Source organism: Malus domestica, chromosome 03, assembly GCF_042453785.1.
Source record: "Malus domestica chromosome 03, GDT2T_hap1".
Lineage (NCBI taxonomy): Eukaryota > Viridiplantae > Streptophyta > Magnoliopsida > Rosales > Rosaceae > Malus > Malus domestica.
Window position 1 is genome coordinate 12,728,784 of NC_091663.1, and position 27,646 is coordinate 12,756,429.

General features: G+C 33.6%; 1 long non-coding RNA gene across 1 annotated transcript; it reads left to right on the forward strand.

The window, feature by feature from the left end:
• Positions 1–18,771: 18,771 nt before the first annotated feature.
• LOC103407809 (uncharacterized) lies at positions 18,772–19,792 on the forward strand. Its single transcript, XR_524860.3, has 2 exons — positions 18,772–18,923; positions 19,328–19,792. It is a non-coding gene; the product is annotated as an uncharacterized lncRNA (long non-coding RNA).
• Positions 19,793–27,646: the final 7,854 nt, after the last annotated feature.

A 27,646-nucleotide genomic window follows, 5' to 3' on the forward strand; every position in this document is an offset into this window, starting at 1 on the left:
CATAGTGATGAATAATAATCCAATTTGATAATAATCCAATTTGATAATAATCCAATTTAATAATAATCCAATTTAATGAATAATCCAATTTAATGAATAATAATCCAATTTGATAATAAAAAAAACCTAATATTAATGAATAATAATCCAATTTGATAATCAAACCTAATATTAATAAAATAATAAATAACATTAAACATATTAAAATTATCCTAGGGAATAATTATACAACATTACTTAATTACTTAAAAAAATTAACATGTAATTGTTAACATTACTTAATTACTTACAAAAATTAACATGCAAGTATTAATTACTTAAAAAAATTAACATACGAGTCCACACAATTTTTTTTGTTGTTGTATAAATTACAATAATATAAATATAAGTTTGTAAACTTACTTTAAATATGGAACCTTTGTGTTCAAGCTCTGGAATGGATCTGGAATGGCTTTGAAAGGGGTAAGGGAAGAAGAAGAAACGAAAATGCTCTGAATGGCTGTGATACTCCACTTCTGAGAATGTGAAAGAATATCACATACTCATAGTGGCACACGGTTTTGAATGTGAAAGAATATCACAGACTCACAGTAGCACACGGTTTCATTATGAAAGCACTATTATTTTTGTCCATTGTCTGAAATTGTAAAAAGTGATTGTAAAAGTTGTCAGGTGAGTGTGAGTCAGATGACCCAACCACACACACACATTGACACGCCACCACACACGCACACAACACAACACACGCACACAACATAACACAACACACGCACACAGTCTCTCTCTCTCTCGATCATTCTCTCTTCTCTGATCTCCCTTCTCCCCCTTCTCCATTCTCCCACACACACACACAAATCTCCCACATGCACAGAGACCCAAGGTCTCTCGATCCTTCTCCCACACACATGCACAAAGACCCAAGGTCTCTCGACCCTTCTCCCACATCGCCTTCTGCTCCTCCCTCGTCGGCGCCGTCTCTCTCATTTCTCTCTGCACCGAAGGTCCGAGACCCACATACACACATGCACACCATCGCACCTGCTTCAGGAAGACACCCATCATCATCAGCAACCTCGTCTTTCTCCCTCTCATTCTCGTCTCTGCAACTCGACGAACCCAAGAACTCCGGCGAGGTTCTTGAATTTCTCCGGTTAGGTAAGCTTCAGGTTTGCCTCTTTCTGTTCTAGATTGAAGCTTATATGTCAAATTTAAGTTCAAAATCGTGTTTTTGCAAGGTTTTTGGGACGAAATCGGCTAGGGAATAGGCACACTCATCTCCGGCGAGGCCGTGGGTGTCGATGAACTTTCCGAATACCTCCGACCATTTCACGGCAAACGGAATTTATAAAAACATTCATCTCCTCTTCTATTTGATTTTGATACCTAGATCGGTGTTTAGGGTGTTCTTTTACAGTCGACCAGAGCTGTAGAAGCTCCGGCGTTCTTCTCCGAGTAGCACAGTTCCAAAATATCGCGATAGTTTTAAAAAATATCGCGATATTATCGATAATAATATCGTGATATTATCGATAATAATATCGTGATATTATCGATAATAATATCGTGATATTATCGATAATATAACGATATTTTGACGAAAACCGGTTGGATACCAATTAAAATATCGGTACCGTGAAAAATTGATAATATCGGCGAAATATCGCCGATATTATCGGCATTTTGTTCCTTGCTCAGTAGTCATTTAATCATACATGACTAGTTAACTATGAAAAATTGATGCATAATTTTTGGATTGATTGAGAATGACAAAAAGCATCTAGTGACAAGAACAATGGTATTATACAAATGAATAAGGTTTGTAGTAATTATGTGACATTCTCATTTGTATTTTTATCTATTCTTATATGAAAATTATGGTTGGTCATGGATTATATATATGTTTACAAAGAAGTGGTGAACATATGAAGGAATGAGGTATGCAATCCATTCAAAGTATGTGACTTAATTGATAAGCATGAATTTTCAAACATGTATTATTGTTTGTGGTTTTTCCTATGCCTAGAGAATTTAAACAGTGCTTTGATTAGTAAATTTTTATGTGTCATAAGGGGAGAAGAAAAGAAACTTTTCAAGGCTAATGTAGGGCATATATTGGAGAAGTTTTCTATGGAAGAAAATAATTTTGGTTGTTCCTTTTATTTAATTTGGTATTTACAAAGCTAACGCATTATTTTAATGGTATGTTTAGTAGTGTTGTACTACGGAAAGAAATATATAAAAGGAAAGGAACCCGTTTGACTTAAGAAAACTTTTGAACGATTTAGCTTTTAAATTAAGGGAATGTATTATTCTTTCACATTACATAAAGTATTTCTATTTTAAGTAATTGACTCCATAATGATAAGTATTGACATTCTTGTGGTGGAATAAAACTTGTTCTATATGTGATTAATCTCTTTCAAGTATGCTGTCAGGTTTCTTGAGATTAATTTAATGTCAAAGGGAGTCATGAAGGAATTAGTGCTACTTGTTGGCAAGACTCGAAGCTCGAATCAGGTTATCATAATTTTGTCACTTACATTTATTAATCCATGTGACTTTTGTATTGTTTAAGGGCAGAGTTGATAAATGTATTTTCAACTAAGCAAGCCGCATCGGCTTAGTTGATGATGGGACTGTGTTTTGGAGTTACTTCGATCAACATTGCATCTTATTTAGAATAAAAGGGATAATCGTCTTGCCCACAGGTGTGGATTTCTTCTTTTAGTTTAATTAAAATGACATAGTATGAGTTTTATTTCACAGAAGTTGTGAAAATCTTCATCTGGCCATAGGTGTTGAAGTTTTTCATGAAGGTACTCTTGTGACATAAAATCTAGTACTAGAAACTAGTTCATTTTCTTGCCCACAGCTGCAAATTAATCTAGTTTCATGAAGTTTATTGGGGAATAAACTACCATGTCTTTAGTTACAAATATTTCTACTATGAGCCCTATTGTAGGATGTGGTTTTAAGGCATGGAAATCAGGTGCATCATGACCTATTTTTGTGTCTCTTTATGAGACTTGTCGATGCAAAGTACGTATTGAACCCATGAAGGTTAATCAAGGATTGCTAAGGTATGCATTGTTTAAGTATAATGCTTGTAAATATTTTCAATTCAAACTGTGATGTCTGTTTAGAGGATGAAATTTGATTACTTGAGATTCTTTTGGACATTGAAATCGAAATAACATGAAATTGAATTTGTTAGAGATGTTTAGATTCATGATAGATGAACATAATTTTTCTGGCAGATTGCGTGTCTTGATTAAAATCGGATGAATGGCACATCTAACGATTACCAAATGACCTGAATTTTTGATATGTTCAATATATGTCTACAATGTGTCTACAAATTTTCGTAATTTTTTGCTGTGCTCGTATAAACAGTTTTATTGGCAAATTGCATTGGTTTTTAAGACGTCACTTTAGACTACTATTTTGACCCAAAACGCCTCTATATTTTTATTTTGTGAATATTAGTATGTCTATTTTGATCTGTATAATTTTGATTGCAGTCAAGCTTATAAATTAATTATGATAAATTCTAAAGTAAGTGTAAATTGTTGCTAAAATTTTGTTTGACAATGTTATGTTGGTTATAATGTCTAAAATATAAAGCAATTTTATTTAGGTACATCTTTGAAAGAGTGTTTGCCCAAGTGGGAGAAATAGTGAACGAAAATTGAGGTTCACACTCATTAACTTATTTGCAAGTATAAATTCTAAAAACTTAGTGGGAGTTCTTTTAAAATTTTGAGCATTAAGTAGACTTGCATGAATCTATTAAAGCGTTATTCTATCTTCCATGAATTTGTGTTTTGGTTGATAACTCAAATGACAATAGTATGTTTAAGTTGCATGAATGGATGCTTCGTATATGTGTACATTTTTCTGTTACTGGCAATCATTTGAATTCCTCGATTAATTATTTGTTATTCTTTATAAAGAATTTTGGGGCTCATAAGGACTTAGCATAAATGTGAAATTATTAATACATATAAGGTGGTTGTTGGATGCATGTTTTTGTGTAACAGTGGTGAATGTTTTTGTGCTTAGTTGTACCTTTCATTGAGATAATATGCATTCAGTCAATTGAGGTAATATGCATTCATTGACTCAGTAAGGCTATCCCAAAAGGCATATTTTCAAAAGTATGATTTAAGTATTGATATGCAAATTAAGCAACGATATTGCAGATCAATGGGAGCTTGAATTTCATGTTAGTAATGCCTTACATTTGCAGATGACCTATAAGGTATGTATAGAATCCATGTATTTAGTTTAACTCCAATTCCAGTTGGATTCATTAAGTCACATTTTTTGTGTGCTAGTCAATTATCTGATGAAATATACAGCGAATATCAAGTTGTTATCAAATTGCATATTAAATGGCATGGCATGGTTTGTGCACTACCTCAGTTGTGAGGATTTCCATCTGCTTGCAGGTGTTGGAAATTACCATGAAAGTAATTGGTATGGTGCATAGATCAGTGTTAAAAACATGTTATTTTATCTTGCTCACAAGTGTTGAATTAATTTGTTTTATGAAGTTTTGAGATATTTTACTTGGACATGTGCCTATTTGGTATTTTTAGTTGTGTCCGTTGGCCACAAACATTGTTTGTGTTGTTATTGGTCTAATGAAAGTAATGTATGATTGTTTTGGAGATGTATTCACACTTGAAGGTTATATTGGTTTCATTAGATGAAGGATTTATGCGTTAGCAGATTTAAGGCTTTGAAGAAGCATAAGCTGGACCTGAGATGATATAAAGTAAGACATTTTGGTTTTTTGGTTTAAAGTTTCATCTCTTGATCATAATTTGTGTTTCATGTGAATGAGGATCTTAGCATGTGTGATTATGAAGGTTTTGGGTTGTGTCAACCTTACAACCTGGTTAGTTCCATGTTAAGAAATGCATTTGATAGAAATTGCATTAAGGATGAAATGTAATCACTGTTACATGGCCACTAAAGTGACATTAGTCTCCAATCTCAAGTATATAAACATGAATATTACATTTTGTAGACCAAGTGGGAGAATGTTGGATTTATCCGATATAAATCAATCCTTAAGTGGTCTACTACATGTAATAGGAATGTAATATTGGAGAATAATGTTGATTGTGATTTGATGTCTTAAAGATATCAATCCTATATAAGGTGTCTTATGTTGGAAATAGGATTGATGGAATCCTTAATTGAATATGATTATGATACTTGACTTGGAGGCTAAGAAAGTAAGTTTATGTTTCCCTTATGGATGGAAACCCTAGCTTTTAGCATATATAAAAACACCGGTCCCTATAAGTCCTAGAACACACAACATAATGCTTCTCATAGAATAGTTGTATTCGGCTAAGTGTTTGTAGAAGATCCTGCTTTTGCCGTGCCCTTCACCTAGCCAAAATAGATTATACAATTAAAACACAAAAGAAGGAGTGACAAACCTGATTTTGTGTTTTAATTGTATAATCTATTTTGGCTAACAGTTTTTGCTTTCTTGTGCCTATAACCCACGATTTTGAGAAATAAAAACATATTCTTTTTTCTCTTTTCCAAACTCAATTTTAACCCCAGCTTGTTTTCTAAGATGCTTTAAAAAAAATCACCACAAGTGAACTTGCCCTTTTTTTTTTTTAACAAGAAACGATAGATTAAGTGGACTTTCTTTGGCAATAAAGGAATTAGCTTCATTTTGTTTGGACGAGGGCTTTATGCTAAACTCGTTATTTAATCAAATATACCACAACGCATTCACATTGCAAGTGGAAAATTGCTAGCAGCTCCTTAGTTACCTGTGACTCTGACCAAGAATTTTCCAAGCCTTAGACTAGAAACCTTTTGTTCCCAAATCAATCTGATTCGCAACTAAGAACAATCCGATCATCACAAACGTTTCGGTAGGCAATAACTAAGAGAAACTAGAAAACATGCATGGCAAGTAATTACGCATAAATTAAGTAAAGATTAGAAGTAGATGATAAGTACTTTAGCTGAACTAATAATTGCTTATGCTGGATAATATTGAATTATCATTAAGCATGAGACTTGTACAATCGAGTTCAAAGCTTCTGCACTCATTTTATATGTGGCATTTCTGTAACCTCATCATTGATCGACACATGTTAAGTTTATGACAATAAAGTTAAGGAGGATTATGTTTATGGACACATGTTAATCAATGATAGAAGCCACATAAAAACCACACAAAATAAGTGCAGAAGATTTAAAATCCACACAATCACAACAGCCACAGAACAAAGTTACAACTTAATTATGTAACACTACCCTCTTGGCAGGAGTGGGATTTAATTATTCTCTACCATTTTATTAAACATTAAGTAAATTAATTACATATGTATATTTTAGGTTGTATGATTAATGCAAAAACAAGTGTGGACTGTGAGAGGCAGGGCCGATCATGTATTGTTTGGGGTTGAACGATTACGTTAGTGGGTTAAATAATTAGTTGTTAGAAAGAGAGGAATTGGTGGGATTGAACCCGCATCAGAGTGCATAAACATGATTGTTTTTCACTATTACGATAAAATGCATCTGCTGATATGAATGAGATTCTGGCAAAGGTATCAGTGGCGTTATTTTCACTCTCTAAAAAAATATCATGCACTCCAAATATATAGAAATATATATAAAATAAAAAATAATAAAGAAGGATACTTGACAGAGGTGCAAAGCGAACAACATCTCCCAAAATATAATGCTATAAATTATAGGAATTGGTATTGACACTCTAAAAATCTTATTTTATACTTCAAACTTTCTATAATTAGAATGAAAAATACATTTGTGAGGAGTGTAGAATAAGATTTGTGGAGTGCTAATAATAACTCCCTAAATTATTTGTTGACGCAAATACTATAAATGGATGCGAATAGAGTCCAAATATATTAGAAAGAGTGCTTTCAATGGAAGGACTATCGTCTTAGATGCTTTTGCTTTATGTTGCCGATGACCCATGATTTTGAGAAGAAAAAAAAAACATTTTCTTTTCTCATTTTCAAACCTAATTTTAGCCACAGCTTTCTTTATAAAATGATTTGGAAAAAAAATCACCTCGACTGGACTTGCAATAAAGGAAATAAATTTACTTTGCTTTTGTTTTTGTTTTTGTTCTTTTTTTTTTTTTGGGTAGAACAATACTTAAGGATAGTGAAGTGAAATAACACTTTTGATAAGATTCCTTAAAAAGAAGGCTAATGCTAGGAGACTAGATTTATAGACAAAATTTGCAAACTAAATGATGTGTCACCAATATGAATGAACACATTTATCAACGCTTGAGTAATAATTCAATCATCAACTTTCATGTAATTTAATTTATAAGATTTTATCTATAAATTTAGTTTGCCTAGCATTACCCTAAAAAGAAATCACCCCAAGTGAACTTGCTTTTGTTTTTTTTTTGTTTTTACATGAAACGGTAAAGCTATCTTTACTTTTGTTTGAGCAGTTGTTTTATGCCTAACTCATTATTTAATCAATATATTGCAACTCATTCACATTGCTAGGAAAATTGCTAGAAAGCTCCTTAGAGCATCTCCAAAAGAGATGTCAAATTTAAATATTAAATTCAAATTTGAAAGCCTATGAGGCACTTTGATCTTTTTTTAGAATTTTGTTCTCCACCTGATCTATCAAATTGAATTATTATTTATTACTTCATTTCTTTGTAATTGTGATAAATATGTTTATAAGAACAACAATAATAAATAGCTTTATCATGCTAATCACTATTCCCGCTAAGATAAGCCCAAGTCACATATATGGGTTTGTCAAGTGAATTGTGGTGTGGATGGTTACAAAATTTCATTGGACCTACGTGGAGTGAAGACTTTGGAAGACTTTGGGTTAATTGGGAGCCCAAAAGTGTATTCCACGTGAGTAAGTTTGAAAGAGAACTAGCCTAATTTCCTCATTTCCCTAGCAAGCTAACCAGCTTAGTTAGGGAGGAACCAAGCCCTGACCCTTAAAGTCACATGAAAGTCTAGCCAGACATGCATTTAATGAAGAGAAACAAACTTTCCCTTCCTATCTCACACAGAAACCAACACATGAAAGCCACGCGACGTGTTACCAAAAGTAATGCTTGTGTAAAAATGACCTGGGAAAGTAGCGCCTTAAGAAGGAGGAGCAACATTGTCTTCACGTGAATGGTTGTGTTTAGTTATCTTACACAAAAAAGGAATGTTGCAGTTGGGTCAGGAGAAAGGGGAGGGAAGACCAAGCCACAATTATAGATTCCTCGGGAACCCTATAGATGAGTCATTCACCTACAAAAAGGGGAGTCAGAAGCCATTAAATAGGATTCAAGAACTCTGCTGATATGAATGAAATTTTTGCAAAGATGTTAGTGGCGTTATTGGCACTCTCTAAAAAAATCATGCACTCCAAATATATAGAAATATAAAAAGATAAAGATACTTGATAGAAGTGCAAAGCCAACAACAGATCCCAAAATATAATGCTATACATTATGGGAATTGTTATTGACACAAAAAAAACCCATTTTGCACTCCGAACTTTCTATAATTAGAAAGAAAATACACTTGTGAAGAGAGTGTAGAATAGGCCTGGCAAACAAGTCGTGTCTGTCGTGTTCATGTCATTTTTGTGTAACACCTGTTATCTTAACGGGTCGTGTGGTGTCGTGTCACACCCGTTATCTTAACAGGTCCTTATCGGGTAAAGTGACCTGACCCTTTATGACCTGTTAAAAAAAATATATTATTTTTTCTTAAATTTGCACATACCACACATTGCCACATAAATATTACTTAAAAACATTAAAACACATTTGTCGTTTAAGTACTACATCTACACTAAAAAATAAAAGCCTAATAAACAAACATCCATACACTACTAGTCTATTACAAAATATTAAATATGCAAGGATATGCAAAATGAAAGAGTTTTTGTTTTTAAGGTTGTGAAGCCTTTCTTAAACCTTGCCAATGGAACTCAAAGCTTGCATGTTATTCCTTTTACAAAATCCTCAATTTTCATCGATTATCATGACATAAGATTTTGTGGTATCCACTAGTGTAAATATTTTAAATTGAAGATCAAATTTATTCATTGTATTTATGTAGGGCCAAGGAGTGTAGCTATAAAAAATCATCAAAATCCTTTAACCGTTAAATCGTGATTTTTCATTGATAACCATCGAAAAAATTTGTCTCGTTACTTGATCTCTGAATGTTTGTTTTTTGCGATTTTTGGCGTATACGATCTTGAAGCATATACAAACAAGTTTCACGGTTGGATCGTTGAAATTAGTTTCATAGAATGCGTATCCCATCAAAACGATAGATTCACTAACACTTAAGAGTTTATTCATACTTTCATTAAATATAACATAAGATTTTGTGGTATTCACTAGTGTAAATATTTTAAATTGAAGATCCAATTCATTCATTGTATTCATATAGGGTCAAGGAGTGTAGCTGTAAAAAATCATCAAAATCGGAGTTAAAATAACCGTTAAATTGTGATTTTTCGTTGATAACCATCGAAACTTTTTGTCCCGTTACTTGATCTTTGAATGTTTATTTTTTGTAACTTTTGGCATATGCAATCTCGAAGTATATACAAACATGTTTGACGGTTGGATCGTTGAAACTAATTTCGTAGAATGCCTATCCCATCAAAACAATAGATTCACTAGCACTTAAGAGTTTACTCATACTTTCATTAAGTATAACATAAGATTTTGTGGTATCCACTAGTGTAAATATTTTAAATTGAATATCGAGTTCATTCATTGTATTCATATGGGGTCAAGGAGTGTAGCTATAAAACATTATCAAAATTGGAGTTAAAATAACCGTTAAATCGTGATTTTCGTTGATAACCGTCGAAAAGTTTGGTCCCGTTACTTAATCTCTGAATGTTTTTTTTTTGCAATTTTTAGTGTATGTGATCTCAAAGCATATACAAACAAGTTTAACGGTTAGATCGCTGAAATTAGTTTCGTAGAATGCGTATCCCATCAAAACGATAGATTCACTCACATTTAAGAATTTATTCATACTTTCATTAAATATAACATAAGATCTAGTGTAAATATTTTAAATTGAAGATCTAATTCATTCATTGTATTCATATAGGGTCAAGGAGTGTAGCTTTAAAAAATCATCAAAATCAAAGTTAAAATAACCGTTAAATCGTGATTTTTCGTTGATAATCGTTGAAATGTTTGGTCCCGTTACTTGATCTCTGAATGTTATTTTTTGCAATTTTTGGCGTATGCGATCTCGAAGTATATACAAACATGTTTGACGGTTGGATCGTTGAAACTAGTTTCGTAAAATGCGTATCCCATCAAAACAATAGATTCACTAACACTTAAGAGTTTATTCATACTTTCATTAAGTATAACTAGTGTAAATATTTTAAATTGAAAATCGAGTTAATTCATTGTATTCGTATAGGGTCAATGAGTGTATCTATAAAAAATCATCAAAATAGGAGTTAAAATAACCGTTAAATTGTGATTTTTCATTGATAACCGTAAAAAAGTTTTGTCCCATTACTTGATCTCTGAATGTTTTTTTTTTTTGCGATTTGTAGCTTATGCGATGTTGAAGCATATACAAATAAGTTTGATGGTTGGATCGTTGAAATTAGTTTCGTAGAAAGCGTATCCCATCAAAACAATAGATTCACTAACACTTAAAAGTTTATTCATACTTTCATTAAGTATTCACTAGTGTAAATATTTTAAATTGAAGATCGAGTTTATTCATTGTATTCATATAGAGTCAATGAGTGTAGCTGTAAAAAAACTTCAAAATTGGAATTAAAATAACCGTTAAATCGTGATTTTTCGTTGATAACCGTCGAAAAGTTTTGTTTCGTTACTTGATCTCTAAATGTTTGGTTCTTGCGAGTTTTTGCTGATGTGATCCTGAAGCATATACAAATAAATGTGACGATTGGATCGTTGAAATTAATTTTGTAGAATTCGTATCCCATCAAGTTCAATGGTGTGTGTATATATATATTTATTAAGTAGATTTAAATTTATTTATTTTGTACGTATAACACTTAAGAAATTGAATGATATGTATATTTAAGCAAATCCAATAGTCACCAATTTTTAATATTTAATTTACTATATACATATAATTATTATAGTATTTTTTAGGGTTATAAAATTATAAAATTAATATTTTACTTATCGTGTATTGTGTTACCCATGTGTATACCCAAACCAACCCGTTATCTTAACAGGTGCTTATCGGGTTACCCGATAATGATCCGATTCGTTATCGTGTTGACCCGAACACCTGTTAATTTCTTGTCATGTCGTGTCGGGTTATCGGGTCGTATCAAGAATTGCCAGACCTAGTGTAGAATGAGATTTGTGGAATGCTAATAATAGTCCTCTAAATTATTTGTTGAAGCAAATACTATAAATGGATGCTAATAGAGTCCAAATATATTAGAAAGAGCGCTTTCAATGGAAGGGACCATGGTCTGAGCTGCTTTTGCATTATGTTGTCAATGACCCATGATTTTGAGAAAAAACAGATTCTTTTCGCTTTTCAAACCTAATTTTAGCCTCATCTATTTTATAACATGCTTTGGAAAAAATCACCTCGACTGGACTTGCAATAAAGGAAATAGCTTTACCTTTTTTTTTTTTTTTTTTTTCTGGGGTACAACGATGCTAAAGATAGTAAAGTGAAAATGAACCTTTTTAATACGTTCCTTAAATAGAAGGGTAATGCTAGGGAGACTGAAATTGTAGGAGAGATTTTTTAGTGCGATTGGTATACGGGATTGTACACCGCATGTCACTAAACAAATGGTGGGATATGTGTACTAAAAAGTTAATAACTTAACAAATAAAATTTCCCACCATTCCTATTAAAACATGTGGTGTACCACTTGTGTTCCCGTCACAACTAAAAATTTCTTAAATTGTAGACAAAATTTACAAACTAAATGATGTGTTATGAATAAAAATGAGCACGCTTATCAATATTTGACTAATAATCTAATCATCAACTTCAATGTCATTTAATTTAAAAAATTTAATTTATAAATTTAGTCTCCTAGCACTACCCCAAAAAGAAATCACCTCAAGTGGACTTGCTTTTTATTATTATTATTATTTTTTAATGAAGAAATTAGGTTCTCATCATTCATTTTCCTACTCCATTGATTAAAATCATATTCCTTTTCAATTTTTTATCAAGGTTTCTAGGTATTAATAACATCATTAATTATTTCAATAATAAAATATTTTTTATTTCTTAATATATTCATTTAATGTTAAAAATGTTACAATTAATATATTTATATTTATGACTAAATTTTTTTATCATATATTTTTAGTTTTAGTTTGTACCCATTTTTAATATGTAACCCTTTTTTAATTTGTACCAATTTTCTTTTTAGTTTTAATTTGTACCCATATATTAATTTCTTTTTGTGCCCATATTTTTTTAAAGTTTTATTTGTATTTGTACCCATATTTTTTAAAAAAATTATTTGTACCCATTTTTTATTTTGCCAAATGTACCCATGCTAATTATATATACCCATTCATGTAATTTTTTCAAATTTTTAATCTTAAAATGTACTCATTCTTAAATATACCAATTTGTTATATGTAAAATGTACATTTTTATATATATATAAAATCTATTCAATTTTTTTCTAATCTATTTTTAAACTTATATGGGTACATTTTTTTTTCTTTGATTTTAAAATGTATCCATGTCCAGTTTAATCGAAAACATTTACTAATGTTATTAAGCCTAATATCTTTTTTTTTTTTTTTGTGATTTTGAAGAATGTACCCATGTTTTGATACAATAATTTTTTGGTTAATTTTGATGAATGTACCCATGTTTACACACACACACACACGCACACACACAATAGTATATTTATATTTTAATATTTTTAATCTCACAAATTATTGTTTTTTATTTAAAATCTCATTTATATAAACAATTATAATTTTTAATTTTTAATTAAAAAAATATAGTAACGTACATTGAAATAAATTATCACATTAAATTTTGGGGCTTTGATAAAAAATTGAAAACCAACAAGGTTTCAATAAAAAATAATTCATAGCTAGGGACCGCATCCAAAGTCTCCATTTTTTAATACATGAAACGATAGAGCTATCTTTACTTTTGTTTGTGCGGTTGTTTTATGCCTAACTCATTATTTAATCAATATATTGCAATTCAATCACATAGTTGGGAAAATTGCTAGTAGCTCCTTAGAGCATCTCCGAATGAGATGTTGCATTTAAACATAAAATTTAAATTTGAAAGCCTATGAGGCACTTTGATCTTTTTTAGAATTTTGTTCTCCACCTGATATGTCAAATTGAACTATTACTTATTACATCATTTTGTTTATAATTGTAATAAATATATTTAGAACAAAAACAATAATAAAAATGATAAAATATATGTATTAATCAATTGAAAATGAATTTGAAGTTGATGTCAAATTTGACGGCAACCATCTTTGATGCCAATCCACGTCATATCACATAAGAATTGACAATTCGGTTGAAAAACACTAATTGTCATATAAACTTTTTGATATCTCTTTTAGAAATGTTCTTAGTTCCCTGTATAAGGGAAGCAGAGGCAACCACTCAAAACACAAGTCAAAGTGTTTGGGTTAATATTTGAATATTGGGCTTAACTGAAGGGAGGCCCAAAGATGTCAAAACAAGATGAATTTTCCTGAAGCCTAGCTACGAAGTCTGAAGCAAATTGAGGCTTTCTCAGCCAAGGCATTGGCCATGTGCCTATGATTGAATTGACAACTGATAGAGACCAACTCATTACCAACCAAAAAGCACTTTCTAGTGGCACTACAAGTAAAAAGATGATGATTCACTACCCTCCAAGAGCTTTCGGGCAAGAACAGAGCTTAGAAAAGTCTGGCCAAATTGCCTATAAAAGGGGAAGTAAGCATTTGAGACAAGGACACTCAACCAATCAAACAAACAACATACAAACTTTGCTCTCAAGCCAAATTTGCATCCAGAAAAGCTGAAACCAACTTAGATTCAATCTTTTTATTCATGTTTCCTTAGGAAAAGCCATTTTTTTGCCTAGTTTAAAAGCTTTTCTATTTTCCCTAGTATTGTAGTATCGATTTTCTCGTGTAAAACCTGTTTACCATCCATCCCTTTTTAGCTCACAACCCTTATAAACTCAAAGAGAAGTGGCTGCAAGAGGTTCAACCTTGCCCTATAATGTGAAATCTTGCCCGAGTCTCTTTGTTTGTCTTCTAAATTAGTAGATATGTCTAAATGTATTTTTCAACATGTATGCAACTTATTTCCAATTATTTCCTAATTAAACGTCTCATTTGCATCCCGATCTGATGAACTCAATAGATCGGTTTTCATTAATAGCAACCTGGGATAAAAAACATGGTTTAAAGGGATCTAAACTCCCTCATTTTCTGAACATACAAGACTATAAACTAAAAGTTCTTGTTTACAAGGCATGAAAAAGAACTTAATACAGACTTAACTCATTTGTGACAATCCTTTGATAACAAGAAGTTTAACAAGAAGTTTGAGTAACTTGGGGTGCAAGTAATCGACTTAAAACACACTTGTTCTACATATGCTATACTGAGATAGCAGTGGCACGCCTAGCTTGAAGTTAGTTTTGATTGTGAGCCTTAAGGCCTATACCTAAGGCGCCACAAATGCACATTTCAAACTAACTTCAAACCCATCTTACAGTACACCAAGTAGCAAGAACCCGACGAACAAACATACCCAGTGCCATTCACTCCAGGGGAGCTGTGCGAGGAGCCATCCACCTTTTGCCTCGAACAGAAAGCACAAGTTCAAACAAAAGAAAACCTTCTCAGTTTAAAATTTTAATTCATCAAACCTCTTCTCTGTCCAAGAATTTTCCAAACCTTAGACAAGAAGCCTTTTGATCCCATATCATTCTGAATCTCAACTAAAGTGCAATCCAATCATCACAAACCAAAAACAAGAATGGACTATGAGAAGCAGGCCGTGTATTGTTTGGAGTTGAATGATATTGTTAGTGAATTAAATACTTAGTTATTGGAGATAGAGAAATCGTTGGAATGAATTGCACCAGAGTGCATAAGCATGATTGTTGTTTCACACTACAGTAAAACAATATTTGCAGATATGAGTTAGGTTTTCGTAAAAAATATTGGTTATTGGCACCCTCTAAAAAGTATCATGCACTCCAAATATAAACAAATTTAAAAAGAAAAAGATACTTGATATCATTGTTCTAAAAAATGGCCTAGGCGCTGGGCGGGTTGGAACAGAGGCGATTTCGTGCAAAACAGCTGGAGAAATCGGGTTGGCTCTATGCGGGCTAGGTGGCCTAGGCGGTGGTAGGTGGCTAGGCGTTTTTTTTTGAAATTTAAAAAATAAAAAATAAAAACTTAGATTAAGTATCTTACATTACTATATTTCCTTATTTTCCTCCTATTTTGCATTTTATGTTGTTTTAAATTATGAACTTGTTGTACATGTGTCATTCTACATTATAGTACTCCTCACTATGGTTATATGGCATATATGCTTAATGCGTTTTTAAATTTTGGACTTGTTGGATACTCTTTTTGTATTTTATCATTCTTTTATTATCTTATCTATGGATTTCATACAAGTATAATTTTTTGTAAGTGAAAATATGCACTTATATGCAAGATATACAAGAAATTTACCTAAACCGCCTAGGCGCCTAGCCGCCCGACTAGCACCTAGCATTTTTAGAACCTTGCTTGATATAAATGAATGTGAATAAATAGACAAAATATATTAGAAAATAGTGCTTTGAATGGAAGCGATTGTGGTTTGAGCTACTTCTGCTTTCTGTTACCAACGACCCACGATTTTGAGAAAAAAAAAAAATTTTTTTTCTCTTTTCCAAACCCAATTTTAATCTTAGCTTTTTTATAGAGTGATTCTCACTTTACTACCCTCAAATATCGTAAAATTTCAATTTTCATATATAATTTTTTCCCCACTTTCATACCTAAAATGTGAATTTTATGATACTTTCATACTTCTGTTAGTCTTTCCATCAAGAGCTCATGACATAACTTATTAACAGGACGATAATTGTGCATCCATGTGCTACTGCGGCTCCATCTGGTGGGTAAATCCAACAAACAGCCCCAATAAGAAACCATAACATAAACCCTTCTTCCTTCACAATCCAAATCTTCAATTCCAATCCAAATATTATCATCCTGAAGTTGAAGCCCTTGATTTGGCGCTGGTATTGGCACTTGCCAAACTGATACGATGGGTGTAACAAAGAAGTAAAAATAGCGATCCCAGAAAGAGAACAACACTTTTGTCATGTTATAAATACAACCCAGGTGCACTCCTTTGACTGCCAGGAAGAAAAGGAAAGGAAGAAGACTAAAGAAAAAATTGAAATACAACCTGTTTGGGTGGAAATTTGACACTGGGCTTTATGATGATGGAGGCCCAAAGAACGCAAAAGTAAAAGGAGAGATTGGGCTATGGCAAGCCAGCAACCCAAGAAGAATTTAAAACCATTTCAGCAAGGCATATGCCACATGCCTATGTGAGAAGTGATGGGTAACAGAGGGCAGCTCACCCCATCAAAAAACACTTTTCAAGGGCCTGGATGAGTAAATAAGTGATGACTCATCACCCTCTGAAAGCCATCAACATAAGGGCGAAGCTTGGACAGTTGAGCTAAATTGTCTATAAAAGCAGAAAGGGACACCGAAGACAAGGATACTCAACCAATCAATCAAAAGACATCCCATTTTGCTCTCAAACAAGCAAGAAACTAGAAAGCAACATTTTGTCTAGACTCTACCCCTCTTTAGTCATAAAATCCTCATAGAGAGTCATCTTTTGTCAAGTATAGAAGCCCTGATACCTTCCCCCAGTGTTGTAGCATCGATTCCCTCGAGTAAAACCTATTTACATTTCATTCCCCAAAGCCTACAAATCCCTGTAAACACAAAGATAAGTGGTTGCAAGAAGTTGAATCTTGCCCGAGTCTCTTTTGTTTGTGCTTACATAAAGTAGATCTATTGTTTAATGCTTATCTCATTATGTTTTTAAATCACGTTCAACTGTTCTTCATTCAAAATTTCACCTATGATCATTCTGTCTAAACTTAGTGACTTTACTTCTTTAAAGTTTTAACTGTAATGGCTGGAAGGGCGTTGAACCCCCTTCATTTTGACATACAATATTATGAGTAAAAGTCCTTGTTTACAAGGCAAAAAAAGAAATTTAAACAGATTTAACCCATATGTGACAATCCATTGATAAATCAAGAAGTCTAAGTAACTTGTCGCGCAAGTAATCAACCTAGTTCACAACTAAATAACAATATGTTATACAAAGATAACAGTGGCACGCTTAGATCTATGTTAGCCTTGATTGTGAGCCTCAAGGCCTAACCAAAGGCCCTACAAAGGCACCTTTCAAACAAACAACAAACTCATATTGCAGTACACCAAGCAGCAAACCTTGCCCGACAGGCAAGAGCCCTAGGGAGCTATGCGAGGGATAGATCCAGCCCGAACACAACCCAGGTGGGAGCTCAAGATTATAAGCTCTTACCTAGACTTGTCCCTCCCCGAGGTGGGACAGACTTTCCACACACAATCAATTATGAACATGCCCTCCTTACGTGTAGCCAATTTTCAAGTCTACATGGGGATAACAAATGGGTGATGCGTAAGCAACGTGTGGTCCTTTTGGGCTTTTACACGAGGGAAATCTTCTTTAATATAATGATGAAATTGGGCACCATAAAACCAATTAATATTATAAGCAGTGGCCCAAGATCATATAAGCCTTACCTAGACTTGTCCCTCACCGACGTGGGACAAACTTTCCACACATCATCAACTCTTAACATTTAGAATGACCTTTTATCTGGGAGAAAGTTTGCAGAGAGGCTGAGAAAATTGTTTGAGAATTGAGACCTATAGCACGAATTAGGGGAGTTGAGGAGCTGAAGCATTGTTGGACTTGACATTAATGTTTTAATTGTTTCATATTTTCACGTGGGGGTTCTTGTACCATATCATTGCATAATTATAGTCCATGTGAGCGCCATGTCACGCTTTAACGAAAGTGTTGACGGAAAAGTTAATGGAAATTTGAGAGGGTCACTAAATCAAACTTTAGGTGTGAAAGTGGAATTAAAAAAGTTTTAGATATGAAAGTTGAAATTTCATGCTACTTAAAGATAATACATTGAAAATTACCCTTTTCATAGGATTCCTTTAAAAAAATCACCTCAACTGGACTTGCTTTTTTGCTTTTTTTTTTTTTTTTTCCAAACAAGAAACGATAGAGTAAGTAGACTTACCTTAGCAATAAAGGAAAGGGGAAATAGCTTTACCCTTTTCATAGGATTCCTTTAAAAAAATCACCTCAACTGGACTTGCTTTTTTTCTTTTTCTTTTTTAACTAGAAACGATAGAATAAGTAGACTTGCTTTGGCAAAAAAGAAAAGGGGAAATAGTTTTCCTTTTGTTTGAAAGTGGCTTTATGCAAAAGGGATGTGATATCTACATACCCTTTTTACTTCTCTCACATCCTTTTAATTTTCGGCCGTTGGATCGGATGAATTGAAGAAGATCAAAGGACAAAAATTAACAAGAGGTGTGGAAAAAGTAAAAAGAGGTGTGTGGATAGCACACCCATGCAAAACTCGTTAGTTAATCAATATATTGCAACTCATTAACATTGCAAGTGGAAAATTGCTAGCAGCTCCTTAGTTCCCTATATAAGAGAAGCAGAGGCAGCCACTCAGAACACAAGTTCAAAGAAAACAAAGCCATCTCACCTTTTTAATTCATCAATCTCAACTAAGAACAATCCGATCATCACAAAGGTTAGAAGTTAAATAGCGCAAGTATTTATCACACACACCGTATATTAGTGGAAAATAATAGTGGTATGCTCGCAATCTCTGAATTCATGTTCATGTAAATGCCCGACCCCTTCACGCAGGGCCATGGCGAATTTATGGTGTCAAACAAATTCACCTTTCTTCTTTCCTTTGTGATTAATCTGTGTTCCTTTCTCTCTAATTTTTTCTTTTAGTTTCTTGTTATCTTTGCACCATTTTGAGTTGTTCATGGGTGTTCATTTTTCCGTAGGGTTTTGCTGAAGATTTGTACGTAGTATTTTCGTTTTTCGAGCTGTTAGGCTATCAAATAACAAAATGTATAACAAAGAGTATTTCAAAGTGCCTCCAGAAATTAAATAGGCCTTACCGTTTGTACATGCTCTCAGGTTGCAAAATGGGATCGGGACAAAGTTCGGAGAGCTCAGACGGGGGAAATGACAGGAACCCTTCGTACAACTTAGGTGCAATTGCTGCTGGTGCTGCTGCAGGAATTGGTGTACTGGCTTGGGGTTTATCTGAACTTGTTTCATCAGCTGGTGAGGAAAAGAAGAAAATGATGAAAGCTCCTGGAAAAGATAAAATCATAGAGAGGGAAGGGTTTGAGCGTGATCCTAAAGGCTATTTCAGAGGCTTGCGCAATAAGTAGGAACTTCTCTTGAACCGTTAAACATATGAGATTATGCCTTTACTATTGTTAATCTATCTTTTGTTATTAAACTATCCGAATGGGAACTTGCAGCTTGTTGTCTTGTAGATGGGGCTTACTGTTGTTTCATATGGTGATTAGGGTTTTTGCTTCTATTTTAATTTCTGATGTTTATCATCGGTTTAATGGTAGTCGAGTTTCAAAACTTGCTGAACTTTGGATGTGACAAAAGCCAACAAGATAACAAGATGCTAAATAAGTATGCGGTCATTCGATGCAACTAAAAATTTGACATACTTACAGGTAATAGGATCTCAATGATGCTGTTGTCAAATTCCGGATCACATAAGAAGATTTATTTTCTTAGTCTCTTGTACAAGTGAATTGGATGAATGAAATAGGTTTGAATGCTATTTAGACCATCTCTAATCCTTGGGTTAAAACTTAAATTTTTTAATTCAGAAAATTTAGGTTTTAATTCAGAAATAATTTTTTTCTCCAACCCTTGTGGCTTAAAATTTTAGCTCTAGATTGTTAAAGAATGAATTTAGGCTAATTATTATTATTTTTTAAATTAAGACTATCCTAAATTAAATTTATGAACATTTTAACCTAAAAATATTTAAATTCCGATGAATATTGAAAAAAACTAAACTGACACATGAAACTCATGAAACACTATGGAAGAATATGAAACACATGATAAAAATGTATAAACACAAAACACATGAAACCATGAATACAAATGATAATTAATAAAACGTATAAACTTAGTACAAAAGATAATTAATAAACTACATAAACTTAATACAAATGATAATTAATAATGATATTCACCACCTTGACTTGGTGTTGGATTTTTTGGTGGACTTCGTGGTGGATGTGGGATATAGCCTTGAGGTGAATCATCATCTTGAAATATACTCCTTGTGGCATGCCTTCACAAAATTTCCTTTTGCTTATCACGTAAGAACTTCTTCCTATCTTGAGTGTATTTGTTGAGGTCCTCCCTCATCAAATCACATTCGAACCTTCCATGCTCCCCTTCCCCTTCCTTCATAAAGGCCAAGTGCATTTGGGCCGCTTCTTTGACACACCCTGACCGGAGTTGAGGCGTGCTGGCCGTCGCCTGAAGGTGAAGTAACCAAAAGTGCAAGTTATTTGAAAATGTGGATAAATTAAAACCGAACTAAAACTTAATTAAATTACTAAAAATAGTGCGCGGAAGTGGTTAAACCCAAAAGACACAATGTCAGAGCATAGATAACAAATAGTGCAATTGAACTAGCAAATGCACTTAATACACAATTGGAAACAGTTCCTACATTAAAGTAGAAATATGTCAGAATCGTTGGGTGATCCTTGTGTGCCACAGAGTAGGTCAACTAACTAGGACCTGGAGGGGCGAAAAACAGAAGGGTGAGTGGGCACAAAAATAAAGATTTATAAAACCAATTTTTTTTTAACATACTAATCCCTCGTTGTAAAACATGTATAGTTTCCAGAAATTAATTATACTACGTATAAATATGAAATCAAATGCATGCCAACAATAAATCTTGAAGTATGCCGCAGCAAAATATCTCAACAACGATGTAATTATGATCATATGCTCAAAATCCATACTAACATGTCAGTCGGAGTCACCTAATGTGACTTGTACAACTGCATCTATCGATCATCAGTCTATGCTAACACACGAGTCGGAGTCACCTAATGTGACATGTATGACATGCTAGGTGTAATAATAAACGCTCTAGTGCTACGATCATGTGAATGCTAGTGCTATTGCTGTCACATACGAGTCAAAACTGCCTAATACAGTCTGTACCACAGGCTGTGCAATGTTGATGTGAACGATCATGTGAAGGCTAGCATGGCCTGGGTTGAGCACTATCACCTAAGGTGTAGTAATGATGAGTAGACTATATGATAAAACATGCCATAATGATTCAACCTTTTCATTCAACAATAACCTTACCTGGACTTAGCTACGCATCCCGTACTTATTTGAGCATTTCATAACAGTACAACGTTCATGAGCAGGTAAAAATGCATATGAATATGCCATGATGAAATGTAAAACTCAAACATATAATTGTATTTCTAAAATTAATAAATCATGGCATGAAATGCATAAATCAATTTAAAAGTATTTGTGGAAACTATAAAGTTTATACATATATACGGAAAAAAAATGCCCACTCATTGGTATGTTGAAGGATCGTAGCCGCCTAGCCTTGCTTGTCCACGTACGTCCTCGGGATAAGTCTCCCCTATGTGTGAAATTACTAATTTAATTAGGTTAATAACACATATACGGAAAATTAAATAAATCCCCCATAGTTTGCTCAAACCTAGGGTTTAAATATACGAAAATGATCTACTCGACGTCACGGACCTACACAAATTGACAAAAGGTCAATCAGAGGCTGGACGCGCCGCTACGCACCGCCTAGCCCATGGCCATATGTGCAGCCAGACCTTAACAGCCATTAAGAATGTTCCGTTACCTTTGATGGAATATTCCCTTGTCTTCTCTAGTGAGCCTCGCTGGTTGCCGCCGACCGCCGTCTGGTTTCATCGAAAACTGGAAAAAGTGGCCGATTTTAAAGAAGAAAAGAGATAGGGTTTCGTACAAACGAAATCAGACGAAATCTATCCAAAACAGTGTTTCCAATACTGAATAATTTAACATGCACTCGTAACGACAAGTACAATTTAATTACAATAGCGAGAAAATAATTTAAAGCTGCATAATCACATCCACGTCACTTTGCCAACAAGGGCAATAATGTCAATTTACACACTTGGGGAGAATTTACATAGAAAATTAGGGACGGGTTATAACATTCTTCCTCCTGAGAGTTATGGCTTTCGGCTAATTTTGCAAATCCGGTAGAAATGGTTGTGCTAACCGGATCTTGCATCTTCCCTTTTCTCTTTGCTTCCTTTTGCTTATCTCTTCCCGGGCGCCTTGTAAAAAAAGAAGTTGGGGTCACTCTTGCCAAAATTAGATTAACAGTAATCAACCCAATTAAGTCCAAATTTTAATGCTCACAAGTGTACGAATTGTTAAGTAGTATAGTAGGCAAGCACAAGATCGTTCCAACTAAGATTGAAATAATTCTAATTATCTAACTTAATTTGTATTGCACTTGAATTGAAATGGAAAAATTGATGATTTGAGAAAGAACTTTGAAATTGTAAATGTAAACAAAAATCAAATGAGCTTAAATAAATGACAAGAACAACAAAGAAATCAAATTATAAATCAATTGCGAAAGACACTAGAGCATCCGATTCACCATAACCAATCCAACTCAATTCTTATAGTTAATTATTAATGAGTAATCATCCAAATTGACCGTCTAGTTCCTCTAATTCATATAGTATCCATGGCGTCTAGATTACTATGTATACCCATATGTGCTAACAATCTATGGCATCTAGATTACTAAATACACACGAGTTCATTAACGATTGGAGAACTACTTAAGCGACCGCATGAAAACTAGTGTATGGCTTCTACATCAAGGAATTCATGGTACCATTTGCAAGACGCTAAAACCGAATTAACAACATGGCATCTGTGTTAACTCACATCAAATACACTCAACTCAAACCAAAGTGGTGGCCAATCACCAAGATTAAAATTAGGCTCATAAGCACAGCAAAATGATACTCAAAGTGAATGAAAATTCATAAATAATTAAACTGATGAAATTAAGCAATCATGGTTGGGCTACATCGTAGCCCTAGCAAAATGAAATTAGTTCCCAAACATAATCGAAATTAGTACTGAATCCATAAGAAATAAGAAGAAAATTTAGTTTAGAAAAAGCTTGAAAAAAAATCCCCTGCTTTGCCGCACCTCTCGTATGCCTTTTTTCCTTTTTTCTGCTTTTTTAAAAAAAAAAAATTGATAAGTTCTCATTTTCTTCTTTTTGCTCTTCTGTTTTCACTTCCCTTTTTCGTAACCGACGACGGCTTAAAAGCCCATTTATTGAAAACATTAGAAGAAAAGAAATAGAAGAAACCTTTTAACTCCTTGCCAGACACTTCGTGTGTTTAGACACCTTGATCAAAGCTTGAAAGACTAGAACGCCTAAATCACACTCAAGTTGGTCTACTTGCTACAACGAGGCCTCCATATTGTCCTTTTCTACCCTGCTAGATTCCAGCTGGAAATTTCATCTCCAAAGTGATATATCAACCAAATTGGAAAGTACCCAAATCTCCATTGCAATTGATGAGAATTAAAGATCAAAAATGCCCAATTCATGCTTCCACCACAAACCAACAAACTGGAGAGTGGAATAGAAATATGGATTTTCATCCCTCTTCAATATTTTGATAAGCTACCCGGCTTGCTCCTGGAAATTGGGAGAGAAAAACAACCCTTTCTTCTGTCAGTGCAAATATGAGGATAAAAGCATTTGTTTTGTTGAAGCGGTCACGTGATGGTCATCCTTTTAGTGTGCAATAAAAACCTGCTTAAAAATTGAATAATAGGAAATAAGTCTACAGGGGGACCCAACTGGGATAAGTCAAAGTAGACTAATAAATGGTAAATACAAATAGTCGTCTAAACACCATTTTACCAAACATAATTAGACACCACCAGACTAACATGAAAATCATAGAAACATAGCATAATTTTCCATATCATTAATCTAATCTTAAAAACACCAAAACATGTCATTTCTTTCATTTAAATCGATAATTGCATCTAAGAAATTGTAGTTTTCGGAGTACAATAAATGATAAAATATGCGCTCATCAAATACCCCCAAACTTTAATTTTGCTAGTCCTCGAGCAAAAGAAGAAAACATAAGAACAAGTATATACATGAAAAATGTTAGCTTCCCCTAGGTGATCCTCATCGAATCTTTTGCAAGATGCATCGTAATCAAGTCCGTAATAAGCACAAAGCAAGTGAATCAACCACATTCCAATTCTTAGCAAAAACCTTTCAATCATCCTTGAAGTGTGGTGTGTAATAGCCATGCCAATGCAATTCTAAGCTTCTTAAAATCACCATATGCAAACAAATGACATTCTCACATAGCATACACTCATTTAGACATATTTCTAGGTTATGTATTTCACTCTAATGATCTCATTAAAACATGACGCCATATGCTTGCTTATCAACCTAACTTGTATCAATTTCAAGTAATTCCTTGGATCAAAAGGTGTTGTGTCAGGTTGTAATGGGGCTAAGGGTTATTGGCTATTTAAAAGAATGGATATGGAATTCAAATTTTTTGAGAAAGTATACATTAGAGCAAGCCAAAAACAGTACCACCCAATCTCAATTTCGACTGGAAAATATGAACTTTGCATCACAAGCTATCCCTCCAACATATGCAATCCCATACTCAAGGTTTCTACATATGATAACAATGAACATTAAGAATACAAGTATGCTTGTACATAACACATTGCAACACCATAGCACTCAAAATTTTTTTTCAATCTTTACATAAATGAATGAAACCCATACTACCGACACAAAAAGTAACGAGCTTCTTGCAGAATTTTATTCTTCTCTCTTATTTATTTATTTATTTTTTGAATGAATGAATGAAAATTCTACAAAGCTACAATGCCCCTCATTTTCACATTTCAATGTAACACACTCTCCATCCATTTTTCTATACAAACAAAACCCCAATAGCTAGCACAACCTCGGTAATACTTTCTCAAAATTATAAAGGATAGATATATGCATAAGGGCTCAACTCCAATATTGGAGCATGGTAGGGAGATGTGGCTAACAAAGAAAAGGCTTATTTTAAGGCTCAAGGGGGCTAACTAGGGAAAATAATAACAAGGGTTGGCTAGAAAGGCTCAAACGATCCAAGAATGGCCTATATCATTTCCAAGTTATTACATGAATTGATGAATAAATCAAGAAGTATAAAGCAAGTTCTAGAGATTCATGTAAAAATGAGATCATACACACGAGAATAAACGCGATTGATGCATGGTAGTTCAATCATATTAGGCTCAAAAGCTCACAAGGTTCACATTTGGTCACTAAATTTACAAATGAAGTGTTAAATCATGCTCTAGTTTCACATCAACAAGGCTATGTGCATTTGTGTTTCAAGGATGATTAGACATGTACAAACTAACAAGAGAATAAGGAAATTCACCTAAAACATGCTTACTACTTTCTCGATCACCATGTTACTAATGCAACCAATCATTTCATTGGGTCGGGAAACTAACAAAAAACTAATTCAAAACAATAAAGAAAATAGGAAAATGTTTTTGAATATTCAAATTTTCTGATTTTTTTTTTCTTTCAAATTTTCAAATTTTTAGTTTTTTTTTTTAAGCACTAAGAACAAAGAAAACTAAAATTATAAAACAAATTAACTCAAAATTGGCAAAGCAACATAAAGACAACGCAATCCAATTCTTGTTGAAAGATTTGAAAATTTACCCTTTTTTTTTCTTTCTTTATTCTCACCCCCCAACTCAAACTAGACATTGTCCCTAATGTCTTTCAACATATGAAATAAGGAAAAGAAAATGACATGAACGAGGAAAAGCATTGGGAGTAAGACACTTCCCTAGTTTATGAACCATATGATAGCCATTGTGTTCTAACTCGTAAATGCAATTTCCAAAGAAATCACCACCCCCAAACTTCGATGTTTCAGAGTTATAACTTGGGTTGGATGGCAGCAACATGAACCTACAAAAACAAAGGGTATAAGGAAATGATCAGTAGCCGAGCAAGAGAGAAACAAAATTCAAAACTAAATAAAATGACAGAAAATAAAAGGAAACAAAGGAAAAATAAAGGAAAAGAAAATTTGGGTTGCCTCCCAAAAGTGCTAAATTTATAGTCTTCAGCCAGACTACAAAACGATTTAAGCAAGATCAGTGAGAAGGGGTGCAGAATTAATGGCATTAGAATTGACATCCACATTCACCTCCTTGTTCAGAAAATCTACTTCAAAACACTCCGCCTCATTCGAACACTTAATAGCTTCAAAAACTTTAAACACCACATGGTCTCCTTGTACTCTCAATGTGACTAGGCCTTTTCGAACTTCAATTACAGTATCCGCAGTGGCCAAGAATGGCTTGCCTAGGATTATTGAGATTTCACGATCTTCTTCCATATCAAGAACCACAAAATCTACAGGGAGAATTAACTTGTCAACCCGAACCAACACATCTTCAATAATTCCTCTTGGGTATGTGACAGACCGATCCGCAAGTTGCAAACAAATCGATGTTGGCTTCATCTCTCCCAAACCTAATTGTTTAAAGACAGAGAAAGGTATTAGATTAATACTTGCACCCAAATAGCACAAAGATTTTTCAAAATAAGTATTTCCAATCGTGCAAGGAATAGTGAAACTCCCTGGATCTTTCAACTTAGGTGGCAATTTCTTTTGTAGCACTGCACTACATTCTTCAGATAACATCACCGTCTCATGTTCAACAATCTCCTCTTCTTGGTGCATATGTCCTTAAAAAACTTTGCATAGCTCGGGATTTGTTTCAATGCATCAAGCAAAGGAATGTTAATATTCACTTTTTTAAACAAATCAAATATATTAGAAAAGTGTTGATCTTTCTTAGCCTTTTGTAACCATTGAGGATACGGAATAGGTGGAGAAATTTTTTTCTCGTGTACTCACTCTTCCTCTTGCGGTTCAGTGATGCCAGTTACTAACTTTTCAATCGGGTCCACTTTTCCTTCACTCTTTTTCTCTACAATTTTCCCACTCCGGAGTGTGATGGCCTTGATTTGCTCTTGGTTTTTAGGATTGATCACAGTTTGACTTGGAAATTTGCCCTTCTCTCTCTCAACCATCGCATTGGCAATTTGACCAACTTACTCCTCTAGCTTACGTATGGATGCTTGTTGATTTTGTAGAGAAGTTTGAGTTGCTTGCATGAAATTGTTGGTGTTTTGAGCAAGAGTGTTGGTAGTTTGAGCCAACTGAGCCATCATATCTTCCATGGAATTTTTGTTGGCTTCATTGTTCTGGAATGGTAAAGGTGGGTTCACATGATTTTGTTGAT